This window comes from Sebastes fasciatus, chromosome 16, assembly GCF_043250625.1.
Source record: "Sebastes fasciatus isolate fSebFas1 chromosome 16, fSebFas1.pri, whole genome shotgun sequence".
NCBI classification, from domain to species: domain Eukaryota; kingdom Metazoa; phylum Chordata; class Actinopteri; order Perciformes; family Sebastidae; genus Sebastes; species Sebastes fasciatus.
Window position 1 is genome coordinate 15872010 of NC_133810.1, and position 15205 is coordinate 15887214.

Sequence of the window (15205 nt, forward strand, 5' to 3'; positions counted from 1 at the left end):
TATAGTGTTCTTAATATGCCTGTATATATTGTTAATACGCCCTTGTACAAAGTATTTCTTCTTTATAATTGTAATGTAAATGTAATATCATTTATTATTTTAATGGAGCTTTCCAGTAAAAAGTATTTCACACGTTTGTACCTGTAGGCTACAACCTGCGTGACAATAAACATCTTGAATCTTAAATCTTGAATCTATTACAGTTATAGCCTACAAAAAGCTTCAAATGGACTGTGTGTGTCAAACGATTTATATTAATTTATATGAAAGTTTGGTCGGTAATGTGCACCACTCTAATTCACAATCTAATTTTCAATCCAATATCAGTCCTACAGCTAAGAATCTTGGTATCATTTTTGACCGGAATATGACTTTTGACCATCATGTCACTATACTTGTCCAGATCTGCTTTCTACAGCTAAGAAACATTGCAAAAATCAGATGCATCTTGTCCTCCACGGATCTTGAACTATTAATTCACTCTTTCATATTCTCCCGTCTAGACTATTGTAATTCCCTCTACACCTGCCTCAGTCAATCTGCTTTAAATCGCCTTCAGTTGATTCAAAATGCAGCGGCCAGGTTATTAACCAGAACTAGCCGTCGGTCTCACATCACCCCTGTTCTGGCATCCCTTCATTGGCTCCTTGTAAAAATTCAGAATCATCTTTAAGATCTTGCTAATTACATATAAGGCACTGCATGACCTCGCCCCCAGTTACATTGCTGATCTCCTTGTTCCATATTCGACCTGTCGAACACTTCGATCCTCTAATCTCTGCCTTTTATCCATCCCCCGCTCAAACTACAAAACAAAAGGTGATCGGGTCTTTTCTGTCTTAGCCCCAACTCTCTGGAATCACCTCCCCCGATCTATTAGATCTGCTGAATCTCTGGACTGTTTTAAGCGGCTTCTAAAACCCCATCTCTATAGGCAAGCCTTTCTATAGGCCTCATCCACATGTGTGTTTGTTTGTTGTTGTTTGATCTGTTTCTCATTGTTTCTGTGTTTCATATTGTAATTTTTCCTTGATTTCATCATTGTTTGATGTTTCATTTGTGTGTGAAGCACTTTGTAACGGTGTGTTTTAAAAGGTGCTATATACATAAAGCTTTACTTACTTACTTACTTACAATTTCAGCTGACACACTTTAATAGGCTACTCTATCAACAAGTAAGCACAACTACATGCCAAGTATACCTTTCTGTAGGCCTATAAGGCAAGAATACTTAATTATACTTTTCTTGAGTATATCTCGATCAAAAGATGAAGTACAAGTAGGCTTATAAGCCAAGTATACTTAGAGTTTTATGTATACTTGTAAGTATCAGTCAAGTAAACGTATGTATACTTTTGTTAAGTATGTCTCTGATAAGTACATAAAAAGTAAACTGAAAGTATAGGCTACTCTCTTTTTTATTTATTTATTTTTATTTTATTTAGTGAAGCAAGACAAAACAGTTGAAATTTGACAAGACAAACAGAAACAAACAAAAGAGAGGAGAAAGAAAAGGCCGGGAAAGAGAGAGAGAGGGGGTGGGGTGGTGGGGGATGAGTGTACTCTCTTATTTTAAGTTTAAAAGAAGTATACTAATAGCTCACTTGAATAAACTTTATATTAGTAAGGGATGAGAAGAATTAGTCCTGCTTTATTACCCAATCTTGAGGACCTCTCTTGAAGAGGGTCTGTATGTCAACATCGTTCCAGGATATTTATCACAAAACTACACTTAGGCTATATGTTGTATAATCCTAAAATAATGTTTTAATCATATTACCACACAGCAAATCTGGAGACAGGTAAGCTAGAAAAACTGTAGACATTGAACACAGAGCAGGGGGAAAGGGGGCTACAAGTACAAAAAAAGTATTGCTATTAATGTACGTCTTTTAAACTTAAAATAAGAGAGTATGCTTTCAGTTTACTTTTTATGTACTTATCAGAGATGTACTTAACACAATTATACTTAAGTATCCTAAGCATATACTAACAAGTATACAGAAAAGTCAAAGTATACTTGGGTTATACTGAAAAGTATACAGAAAACTATAAGTATATTTGGCTAAGTACTATACATTAACTTAAACTTACAAATATACTTGCAGTAAATACTATTAAACTAGAAGTTTACTGAGAGAGTATACTTTAAAGTGTACTTTCATAAACTAAAAAGTGGGCTACAAGTCTATAACTAGTAAACTAACAGTATACCTACAAGCTCACTTATAGTATAGTTCATATTATAGTTGCAGTACAAAATACAACTTGGATGTAAACTAGTTGTGTACTCAAAGTTTACTATTCAAAGTTTACATTTAAAGTATACCTAAAAGTATACTTTTATAAACTAAAATGTGGGCCAATTTAGTCCCAAGAAGTATTGAAGTTGTACACTAACACTTAAGTATACTACTAGTACATTGATATTAGTATACTTGGGATTAATACAATACTTAAGTTTACTTCATATAACAAATTTGAAGTATACTTATAGATTATAGCCTGGCTATCAGAATATAAATATGATGTACGGTTTAAATAATAATCAATATATACATAATTAGAGGCTAATTGGACTGCTGACCCTGAATTATAGTAACCAATTCAGCAGAATTGATATCATAGAAGTAAGTAACTGAGGAGGGAGCACTGATTGCTGTTGTTACTATGTGTTTCTTTTTGTTCAGTCGGCTAAGAATAGTTTTGTTTATCAAAATGTGTCCATTTGAGTTTGTTGCAAAAGGTCAAAAAGAAATAATTTTTCTATTAAATGGCGGAGGATGTTTTATGTTTTTTTTCCGCACATTTGAAAAACAACTATTTAAAACAATGTATAACTTCAGCCCGAAGCATATACAATGTATAGGCTACATATTGGTGGGTTGAAATCCCTTAATTGTACAGTAGGGGGAAGAGCAGGATAGCAGATTCATTAGGCCGAATGCCACCGTGGAGCAGTCCAACAGCAGCAACATAAAAGGACAACTGGATTCAGTAGATTTATAAGAATCTTCCCTTCCAAACATAGAACAATGTATGCATGTAATGTGCAGGCTACAACAGATATTTCAGCACTTTTTGAGGACATTGTCTCTAAATTTTTCCATGAAGGTGTGTATAAAATATCCAGGTTTACAGGTTTAGATGACATAAAAGTAGAAGAATACTCTTTTTACCACTGTTATCTGTTGTACTTTTGCTGCACGTGGGTTTCACAGAAAAGTTACATAAAAATTACTGTGACCATTATTGGTTTAAGCATCAGTAAGCAGTTTTGTCTTTTTTTTTTCCTGGCTGTCTGTCTTGAAAAGTGTTCTTTCAACATCAACGTCTCAACAGCTCCTTTATGAGGGCAGAAAGGTTCCTGGGTGGGGCTCAGTTAGGACCAGTTCTCACCTGCTGCACACACACACACAACACACACACACACACACACACACACACACACACTTTCTTTCAAGAGCTAAACACTGTCTTTCAAGAAGCTAAAAATCCACACACATGACAGGGCTTGCTTGGGGTCAGTCACATTTCAAAATGTGAGCCTGTAAGAGCTTTTCTTCTGTGCACATAGAGCAGGATTTCATGTGGTCACGGTTAGTTTGAATCCACATGTTGCAAAAACTGAGCCAGAGTGTCGTTTCTAATGTATCCGGCAAATTAAAAATGGCTTGGATTTCCTCAACATTGCAAGTTTCTCCGTTGACTCACAACTTGCTTTATTAAGTGACTAACTGATCCCAGTGACACCACTTGTTGGACGGTGATTTAAAGAAATCCCATAGTGAAGCCGATGGTCTGACTATTTATGTGTATAAATAAAGAGAAATAGTGAAGAGAAAAGTCTGTTTCACGTTGGCCACTGAGCACTAGCTCTGCTTCTTACTCTGACTGGTTTCCATCCAGGACATTATACCAAAGACCCAGACTGTGGGGCTTACTATACATCTTCACAATAATTCATCCTTTATGTCCTCCCCAATGACGACTGGAATGAATAAGGATATAATACTGAACAGCTGGAGAGTTGGACAATGTATTGAAGAAAAGAGAAACGTATATGTGAGATTTAAGTGCATGGCAGTGTTCCCGAAAAACACAGTGTCTGCATTCAGAAATGCAGATATGTCTACTATACTGGATTTGAACCATGTGATGGTCGTTTGGGAGAGTTTGTACAATAAGCTGAGTCAAATAAATCTGCCAAATTACTGGTGAGTTTATTATGAAGGCAATATTACAAGTGAGGTAGAGTCCGTTTTGATAATGATGATGACAATGAGGATTAGGCGCTCTGTGAAACTCGATCTCCTGCGCGGAGGGAAATGTTTGGCAGGCTGTACATTTCCTTGGGCAGCTGTGGTTTGGGAGGGAGAGCAGACTGTCTTCTCACAAGGCTGACGGTTCAATCCTCAGCTCCACATGTCAAAGTGTCCTTGAGCAAGACGCTGAACCCCAAGTTGCTCTCGATGGTCAGAGCAGCACCTTGCATGTAAGCTCGCTGCCATGTGTGTGTGAATGGTTGGCTTTGGAAGAAAGCGCTATATAAATGCAGCCATTTGTGTGTTTTCTCTTTTGATTGTATTGAATGTCATTCCTTAAAGGAACAATGTGTAACATCTAGGGGGATTTATTGACAGAAATGGAATATAACATGAATAACTATGTTTTCTTTAGTGTATAATCACCTGAAAATATGAATTGATATGTTTTCGTTACCTTCGAATTTTTGCATCGGTCACTGTAGTTCTCCTACATGCTTGGCAAACAGAAGAAGTTTCTGGTTCAGGCTGGTCTCATACACTGTTCATAGCTATGAAAAGTAATGCAGTGTAATTTGTGTATATCCCACAAAATCAATTCGGAAATATATTTCAACAAGGAAATATATAGAGCGGCGAATGCCACATAGGGAGGAGGTCAGGCCCGTGTGAAACCAACCAAAGTCAATGTTGATTTATTTGTCACTTAACTTGCGTTCTTAAGTAACAATCGTGGTTATTCTAAGCCAAACCACAATATTTTCCTAAACCTAACTAAGTAGTTTTATTGCCTAATCCTAAGGAAGTTGTTTCCTGTTAAGATGGAAGTTTATTTTGAAAAGACTGTATGCATGTAACGAGCGAAAATTGACGGGTTGCTGGACATTCGAAGGAAAACAAACAAAAAAGGAGGACTCACTTTTTCGTAAGATATCTTACGTTGTATGAGAATACGTTGGTTGGTTGCAATCTGCAACCTCACCACTAGATGTCACCAGATCCCACACACTGCTCCTTTAACCACATTTAAAGTATCATCCTCATCAACAACAGGAAAAAGGATACTATTTAAGACTGCACTTGGAAAGTCAAAGTGGAAAACTGATGGTGCCGTGGACAAATTAACGTACTGATGGAATCGGTACGGTACGATTTCCATAACGATGCTGCTGCCCTGACAAATTAAAAATGACAGTTGAATAGTTACAAACCTAATTCCTGCATTGCAGCCATGTGGCAAGAGATACAGGATTTAAGGATTTTAAGTAAGCTTCTCCAAATTAGGACCTGCAATCATTTATTCAGCTCATCCGAGGTACATTTCACTCCGGCAAGGTAGAGGTGGCAAGTGTCCAGTTCTGATGACTGAGACATTTACGTAAACAGCATTTTGATTGCAATGTAAACGACTCTTGGTTTTCACAAGTGCATCCAGAGTGGAGACCTCGGGGGAACTGGATTTGTCTATTTTAGTTTGTGTAGGCATGTGAAGATAGAGAGTACAATAAGTGTGTGCAGTGCTTATTCAAGACATTTTTCAATGTTTTTTCTATAACATATAACATCTGTGGCTATTATTTCAATTTGTGATTTCAACATTTTGAAATAATTCTTGCCTTTTTATGAACAACTATGCACAAAACAAAAATGGTGCTCTGGATTTGAGCTCATGGTTAAAGGTGACAGTGAAATATGAAGTTACTTTCATTCCCTTTTTACTTTCCATTTCCCCTCAATTTGTATATTTGATACAACATTATAAATCTATTATTCCAATACCTACTGCCACTATTATTTTCATTACTGCTCCTACAATAATTTTACTGCAATGGCAACTGGAGAGGTTGATTGAGAGGTGGTCCTTTAAACGTCTCTGCCTGCCAAGATTCACTTCTGATGAGTCATAACACCTGTGAATAAAATCTTTATTAAAGAAAAAAGCAACTAAATTGTTTATAATATCATAGATTAGTTTTGAGAAGCAAACCTGCAGGGAAAAAAGGCATCAGATGACTTTCCAAATTGCCGACATGTGGCAGGCTTTTTAGTCGAATCTGTTGGAGGCTTTCAAATCCAAAAAGTGTTGAGGCATGATAAACTCACCATAAAATAAAACCCTTCACAATAAGGGCCATGTTGTTTTGTTTATGGGAGGATGGAGGGACTTTATACAGATGCAGTCATTATTTTGCTGTGCTATGAGAACTTTCTTTCCAGTCCGGGATGAGTGAAACAAACACACACACACACACACACACACACACACACACACACACACACACACACACACACACACACACACACACACACACACACACACACACTGTGGGAGATGACATAAATAAGACATTAGGATGTGCCAGTGGATCATGTAATATAGCAGGGTGTGTGTACAGTGGGAATGGCAGAAACAAACTCTTCGCACAATGTTGACACACAGTTGGCAGAATCTTGAATAAATTGCGCCTACATCTACTCTTACTTCACTCCACTTTTCAGTCCCTCCTTCACGCCTCTCACACCTTGATGGACATGGGACCTGGAAACTGTGGGAGAGACGACTTTTCCATCCCGGTCTGTTATTTCTCTCCAGCGAAGAGATGAGGACTGCAGCTGTGCGAAAGTTTACAACATCAACCGCGGCCCCAGTGAAGAGATGTCTTGACTTTCCAAGTCCAAAACTTTCAAAAGTAAAAACACTCTGGAGGTTGTCACATTTCAAAGTATATGGTGCAAAAGTATAGGCTTTAAAATTTTACGACGTGTTACACCATATTACTGATCATTTCATAACAAAATAACCAAAATCTGCTTTTATCATATAAAGCACAGACATAGAAACAATTTAAATGTATAACTCAGATAATGCAAATTAATATTTTCTATTAAAGGGTAACTTCAGTATTTTTCAACCTCTACCCTATTTTCCCATGTTTTTGTGTCTAACTGACTAATAGGACAACAATTTCTTAAACTGAGAGAAACTGTATTGAGAGCGCTGTAAATATGATGCTATTGGGGCAAGCTGGCACCACCATTTACCTCCATTAAAAGTGCTTGTTTTTGCCATGACAGGCTCTGATTGTTATTATAAGTGTCTGGCATTATGGAAAGAGTCTCGTTCAAGGAGAAGTCTCTTTCTGAAATCTGGCAAGGTGAATGGAAGACAATGGTGGAATAGTAGAATACATCCATGGTGGAAACGCGAGTGCCAGCTGGAATTTGTTGTGTTGGGCTACAGAAAGCGTAGCTTAGTGTTATCTAAAAGATTTTCAATGTCATGGCTGAATATCTAGATGATTTCGACAATGTGGATGACGTCTTTGAATTTGATGGCTGCCCGTACGGATATTCAGATTTCACAACGAGACTTCTCCTTGAGCGGAACTTGGACACAATAACAAACAGACCGGCTCAAGCTAAAGGTAAAGACTACGTTTTATTTCTCTGTAGGGTCCTTTCCATAATGTTGTCAGACACTTTTCGCGACTACCGGTTACAGTGTTATCCCTCAATACTGGACCAGATTAAAAAATTATAAGTCACTTAGCCCCAAAAACATGGGAAAATAGGGTCCAGGTTGAAAAATACAATAGTTACCCTTTAATTTTGTGCATTAAATCTATTTAAAAAAATGATATTACACCTCCTGAACACATGGAGCTCACAAAATGCATACAAACCAAAAGAGTCAGGTCTTGAAGATAAATCACAGTGATTTAATATTACTCGTTGAGTAAAAATGAGTAGTGTGGATTAGAAATGGCTCATTATTTACATCCCTCTCAGTGATAATATCTTCACATTTCACTTCTCATCATCTCACATATTGTTATTTTATGAATTTTGTGGTGTTGAGGGCCACTATTTATTCGCTAGTTTATAGGGTCCAGTTGTGGTCCTGAAGGGATTTTAGCTGCATATCTGGACTTTGTACAGTACGAGCTCGTGACTCAGCTATTGTCCCAAACAATGAGCTATTCTGTCGTGTTGTATAGGATTACAGTGCTGAAGAAAAATCTCCTGATTTCGCAGGGGGAGAGGAGCAGAAAGACCCACAGGGTGTTGGCTGGTAAATGCAGTGAGACAAATGGCTTTCTTTTCATGGATCTGGTTGGACTTTATTTGGGGTAAGGGAGAACAAAACAGCAGCACTATTGTTTTAGTTCACTGTCTAACCTGATTTTACATTCAATATTAACTGTGTAAGGCACTTCTAATCCAGATTTGGGAATATGTTTGAAATGCTGTTATAATTATGTACCATATGGTGAAACAGAGGGGAGAAAAGAATGGGTTTTCTAAAGACTGTCTTCAATTATGCAACTGATCTTTAGTTCAGAGGCCTCTGTTTCTGTGACATTCTCTAAACACGTACAGAAATTAATTATTTTTTTCATGTCTTTCTTCAGCAGCAGCGGCAGCCTTTCTTTCTGTGAGGTCCAAGCTGACCTCATCCACCACTAACACGAAGCAGTGCTGAGATAGTTAGAGAGAAAGACATAAGGTCAGAGAGAAAATTTCTGTGGTTCAGTCTTACACTTCCCTGAAGGCTCGCAAGAATTCCAAACTTCTTGGTATTACAGTTTGCTCGGGGTAAAATCAGGATAATTGGAGGAGAACTGTGTCACAGTTAGGTTTAAGTCAGCTGAGATCACAGCTGGATCCGTTGTGACTTGTATGTTTCACGTTTTCAAATCTGAAATGAAAGACCCTGGACACTTGAGGACACACGGTTTAGTCAAGAAGATAGCACCAGTTATGGTTTGCCACATTTTGTGTGCACACAAACGACTGATGCTGTTGTTTTTCAGGACTGTCTAATTATTTTTGCCGTTGATAATGATGATTGATTGTACTCACTAATTGCTGAGATCAGGCAACTCTGTGACATCGTTAAAACACAAGCTGTTAGACAATAATCGGAACCAAGTTAGCCGAACGTTTTTGGAAGTGAAAACAGGTGAAAAAAGACATATGGTATAAGCTTTTTTTTTCAACACTGTTTGTGTTATTGTACTTTTAACAATTGAAACTTGCAAAACACAACTCTCCACAGGAGAGGTCGAACAAAGTACAGGAATTATAATTATACATTGGTAATAAATATCATATAATTTAATACAAATTTACAGTTAACAGAAGAGTGTTTTGCCCCTACCAAAAGTCTTACGAACAGAAAAAGAAAAAGTCATAATATATAAAATAATATATAATAATATTAAAAATATTAAATAATAATAAAATATTAATTAATTTAAAAAAGGGGTGGATGCCTATTACCGTTGTCAGCGAACCAATTGATGTACCTGCAGAGGGTCTGTCCGAAATGTTTTTGTTTCTAAGTGACTAAAGGGGTCTACAATTTTTGAAATTGGTCCAGTATTGAGGGAGAACGCTGCAGCCGCCAGCTGCTAAACAAGCTGTAATATAAACGCTTGGGGCAACCTGGCACCGTCAATTTATATTCACTAAAAGTGCTTGTTTTTGCCACTGACAGGCTCAGATTGTTATTATAAGTGTCTGACAACATTATGGAAAGGACTCTACAGAGAAATAAAATGTTTTTTTTACCTTGAAAAGTTACCCTTTAAGTCCCCACTTTGGTGAGTATACCGATAGAGACAATGGCCAAAAGTATAGGGAGACGCAAGTTGTACTAAACTGGCATTATCCTTTAACACAGTTATGTTGGTGTTGTGTGTTTATTTGTGATGCGAGGACGAGCAGGAGCTAAGAGCTTCCCCTCTTGATGCATGATTAGATCAACCACATGGCGTTTCACTGAGCAACACTTTATAAAGAGAAGGAGACTTGAATTGGCAGCTGCCCCTCTGTACTTGTATGGTAGCAGACTGTATGTCTACATTTCAATAACATGACCTTTTGTGACTCTTTGGCCCTCGCTGTGGTTAATGGCAGCTTCGCCGGAACCAGAGTCCAGCGGTGGTTCCTGTGCCAAAAACGGGGTGATTCACTCCCCGAGAAGCCCTGCAGGAGCTGCTGAGGGAGAGAGAGCGAACGTCAAGGTTGGACTTCGTCCCGAAACAGCAGGAGGGACCGAGGGATATTATGTGGGGAAGGGGATGGGGGGGAGGAGAGAGAGAGTGAGCAATGGATAGTGCTGTCCAAACCAACAAACATTGTTTCATTTCAGTGGGTTAGCATGGGGTGGTTATTAGTCTTGGGTGTATTTCCCCCGTGGAGCCATAAACAATAGTCTTGATTGATTTACTGTTAAATGAGGTCTTCACTGGCTGAAGCAGCAGGCCTTTGTTTCTCCTTGTTTCTGTGTTTGTTTTGCAATCAAAAGAAATAACCGCACCACTTATCATCCCGATGGTTTTCATTTTTCATGTAATGGACTCCCTAATCTGTGATTTTAGAGAAACTACAGGGAGTTATTTGAGCACATTAGAAATACTATAAATACTCAGTGTTATGTAAAGAAAACATATGGTTGAAAACGTCTAACCTGGCACCGCTGACTGCACTTCAACCTACGTCTTCCTTCCTGTTGTGCCAATTATCAGATCACCATGTTGAAATTGAGCTGTGCTAAGTGGGCAGCTCCTTCTTCCTTTGTCTGAAAACGAGCCCACTGGAAGTGAGTATAAACCTCCAGAGAGAATGAACTGCCCACTGAGACATTTTCAGGAAATGACCGGATACATTTTCCTCTCCACTCTCATTACAGCTGCTAACACAGAACCGAAGCGTTAATTATCTTTGTCAGGAGTGGTGGACACACGTGAGTTATACGTTTTAAAGCCGAGCGAGGTCTATAACTCAATTTTGACTGACAACACGTCGCCTGCAGACACATGGAAGTGTGAATGCACGCACATTAGAGAGCAACGGGTCGCTATCTTTCTCTGTAACTGCATGACTCACTCAAAAAACCAAAAGGACAAAAAGGGCAGACAACACACCCACACACACACACACACATAGAGCTCCTGTTTTTTCTCTCAGATAAGCAGCTGGATGGGTGTTTGGGTTGGAGCAGGGATTAACTGGCCTCTAACCTCGCCAGCAGCCCACTGGAAACCCACCACTGGGCAAAGGTTCACATGCATAAACATCCAGCCATGGTGGGAACACTTGCACACACTCACACAAAAAAATTAAAGCAAGGATAGATGTAATGTAAGCTGATGACTGTAAAAAAAGATGGATGGTGCAACATGACTGACATCTTACTGACGCACCACTCTGGCCGCTGACATGTTGACGAATGTCTGCATAAGGAGGAAATAGCGAGGGCGAGGGGTGAAGCAGGGGTGAGCAGCACAGATAGTGGAGAATAAATTAGCTTCTGCACATTTATTTTTTCAACCAGCTAACACAACAAAGTGACATTTAAATGTACGCCCTGAAAAAAGTGGAGATAAGCACTTGCAGAGTTGGTGCACTGCAGAACAAGACATAAACTCTTCTACCTCTTATAGGAGTGATGCACTTGTGTTTTTGTTGTAGCATGTAACTTTACTGAGACATGGCAATGTAAAAATCTTCCATAAACAAGAAAGCAAGAGTCTGAGAAAGAGAAAAAAGAAACATTAACCCATTTGTGCCCACCACGGATATTTTTCATATCCTGGGACTACTGTTTTTTGCAATAGACATTATATTTTAGGAAAAAACAGTAGTCCCATGTGCCCAAATACTAGATATAGTATGAAATAAAGTGTCTGTATCTCAGAAACTACAAGGAGCACAATTAAGTATTTGGTATCTATGAACTCATAACATGTTGAGTATCAATGATCTGCACACATATGCAGTGTAAAAAACATGGAAATGGAAAATATTTAATACACACAATGTTAGTGTTTTTCCTCATTTTAAAAAAATCCTTTAATAAAAGTGTAATTTTTTCATGTGTCTCTAAAAATTTGAAAATGGCCATGCCCTTTTTTCCTCGCCAAAATTTAGCCCAACTTTGGAGCGTTATTTAGCCTCTTTCCTGACATGGTTGGTACCAATGGATTCCTTAGGTTTTCTAGTTTAATATGATACCTAAACCTTCTCTAGCTCTAAAACTGAACCTGCTACAGCCTACGAAAGATCGCGGGTCTCAGAAGGTTAACAAAAGTGTGATTTTTCATGTGATCTAAAAATGTCAAAGTTGTACTGTTAGATACTTGCCCAAAGTATGTCCTTACCAAATTTCAATCAAGACTTTTGACCAATCAGAACAAGTGTTGTGGTATTTTCCCTTATCATACTAGTCTTTGGACACAAATGGGTTAAAGGGCCGCTAGCATGATAATCAGACTCAATTGTGATTTAGTTACTGCTACATTATTACTGCACTTTTTGAATTAATAAGAAAATCTAAAAACTATGACATGCACATAGAAGCAAAACCAGATGTGGACACAAAGAGCAGCAGCTGCTTTGAAGTCTTGATCCCGTCTTGTGATCAAAAAGTTTTAAATAAATAGAGCATGAAGCTGATGTTTGCTTCTCATAACTTCCATTTTACAGAACCATCTCTATTTGTTTCAGCGTCATGGACACAAAAATAACACCACCAGCGAGAAATTATTTCAATGGAAGTGGTGAGTCTGCAAGAGAAGAGCAAAAACAATTGCTCATCATCACTTTTTTTTTTACAGAGGGCTTAGAAGATGTTTTTGATTTCCATAACCTCATTATAATCCCTGCCTTGATGGGAAAAAATTGTTCTTCCAAACATCAGTCTGATGAGTAGTTTAAAATACGTAACTGAAGTCAAAGAGATCAGAGGAGACAAGTGGGGAATTCCTCTGGCTTTGAGTTAGTTTGATATTAAAGGAGGATGAATGACAAACAATTTGAATTTATTAAACCTTCTCAGGTGTCAAGAACCAAAACTGGCTGTATAAAGTATCGATAAATCACACCACACAAGACACAGCAGTGTGCTGAGCCGTGATAACATTCCCCTATAATAAATGTATCCTGAAGTGATTAAAGAAAGTTGCTATAAAAGAAATACAAGTCTAGACAGATTAGGTTGTCGTTCACCTTAGGGAAGGAAAATCAATCTAGTAGTCGGTGCTGACAACGGCAATATTAAAGCCTTCAAATCCCATCATAGAAAAAAGTGTTTGGAATGGCTCTTAAAGGTTTCAGGCAATCATAACTTGAATTATGATGAATTGCAGATTAACAGGTGTGCGGGCCTTTGTCCTTCAACACGCATCAGTGAGTCACATAGAAGTGCTGATTCTTACTCTCTGGAAATGACTCAGGTTTGTTCTTTGTTCCCAAAAGGTCAATGTTTGGCAGAACGGTAGGCTACATGCAGAGTTTAACATCTTATTTACTTTATGCATCTAACTAACTTTATACTTCACATCTAATCTACTTTATACTTTTACTGTAAATGCTTACAAGGTGATGGTTTTAATTAGAAATGTCACCATAACTGATTGTATCTCTGTTAGACTTTGTGTCAACACATGCAGCATTTCACACACACATAGGTGGAAACCGAGCTATGTGTTGTACTTGTTTGAGTGTGTGTGTGTGTGTGTGTGTGTGTGTGTGCGTGTGTGTGCGTGTGTGTGTGTGTGTGAGAGAGAGAGGAGAGAAAGCCAGGAATCATTTCAGACAGGAATGGCCTGATGGGACAACACAGCATGAGGTCTTGGCCAAGAGAAACACACAGCGAGCCAGCCAGTGAACACATGTCCTCTATTTTCCAATGCAGTGACAAGTTTACTCCGTTACCACTCTGCCCACTTTCCTACTGCAATTGTCTGAGCGGATTAACTGGACATTCGGGGCACACGCTTGTAGAACAACTGCCTCGAATTCAACAAATGGAAAGTGCTGTCATGTAAATAAAATGGTAACGAGTGCAGGATTATTAGCCTCACAGAGGGTCCAGAAAACTCCAGCCGATTAGACTGTTGTCAGGCTATTAAATAGGCGTTATTGGTCACTTTAAGCACCGATGTGTGTCAACGGGGTTCTACTACACCCAATAGTAGGTTTCAGTGACCTCTAGTGACCGTAGTAATTATGACAGGTGCAGAAGCGGAAGCTAGGTGCTGTAGTATAGACAGCGTGAAACTCCAAACAGGGTGGAGGACGGGGGCAATGGACGGGACACAAAACACAGGGTTTTCACCAGGAGACTGGGGTTTGCATCCTGTGTGAAACCAACAATGTGTATTTGTCTCTGTGTTCACAAGTGTTTCATTTCACTTTCACCTTTGAAACATAGTTATTTAAAGCCAAAACACAATGTTTAGAGAGAGAGAGAGAGAGAGAGAGAGAGAGAGAGAGAGAGAGAGAGAGAGAGAGAGGGGCAGAGGCTTAGAGTTAGTATTATTCTTGTCGACAGGACTACTAGGCTTAAATTATACATTGATACTGAGATCGACCCGCCAGCCAAATAATAGCCAAACTAATTGAAAGTTAGGTTAAAAAGATGGGTTTTGAGTTTGGATGTAAAGGCCTCCACAGAATCAGACTGCCTGATGTCCATAGGGAGGTTATTCCAGAGGAAGGGGGCTCATTAGGGAAAGGCCCTTTGGCCTGCTGACTTCTTTTTCACTCTGGGTACAGAGAGGAGCCCTCTATTCTGAGAGCGGAGAGTCCTTGTTGGAATATATACGGTTTGAGTAGATCCAACGGTAGGAAGGAGCATGCCCATTTACAATGTTATAGGTCATCAGAAGAACCTTAAAGACTGATCTGACATGGACCGTGAGCCAGTGCAATGAAGCTAAAACTGGTGTAATATGGTCACATTTTCTAGTTTTAGTTAAGATCTTGCTGCAGCGTTATGAACCGGTACAGGTTCAGAGCTGTGCATGAAAGCCATGCGAGTTGCATGTTCTAGTTTGACTCTATATAGTGAACAAATTCATTGATTATACAACGCTTATACAAAGCAATTTAGCTGAGCAGCAGCCTGCAGATCCCCGTGCAGAACACGG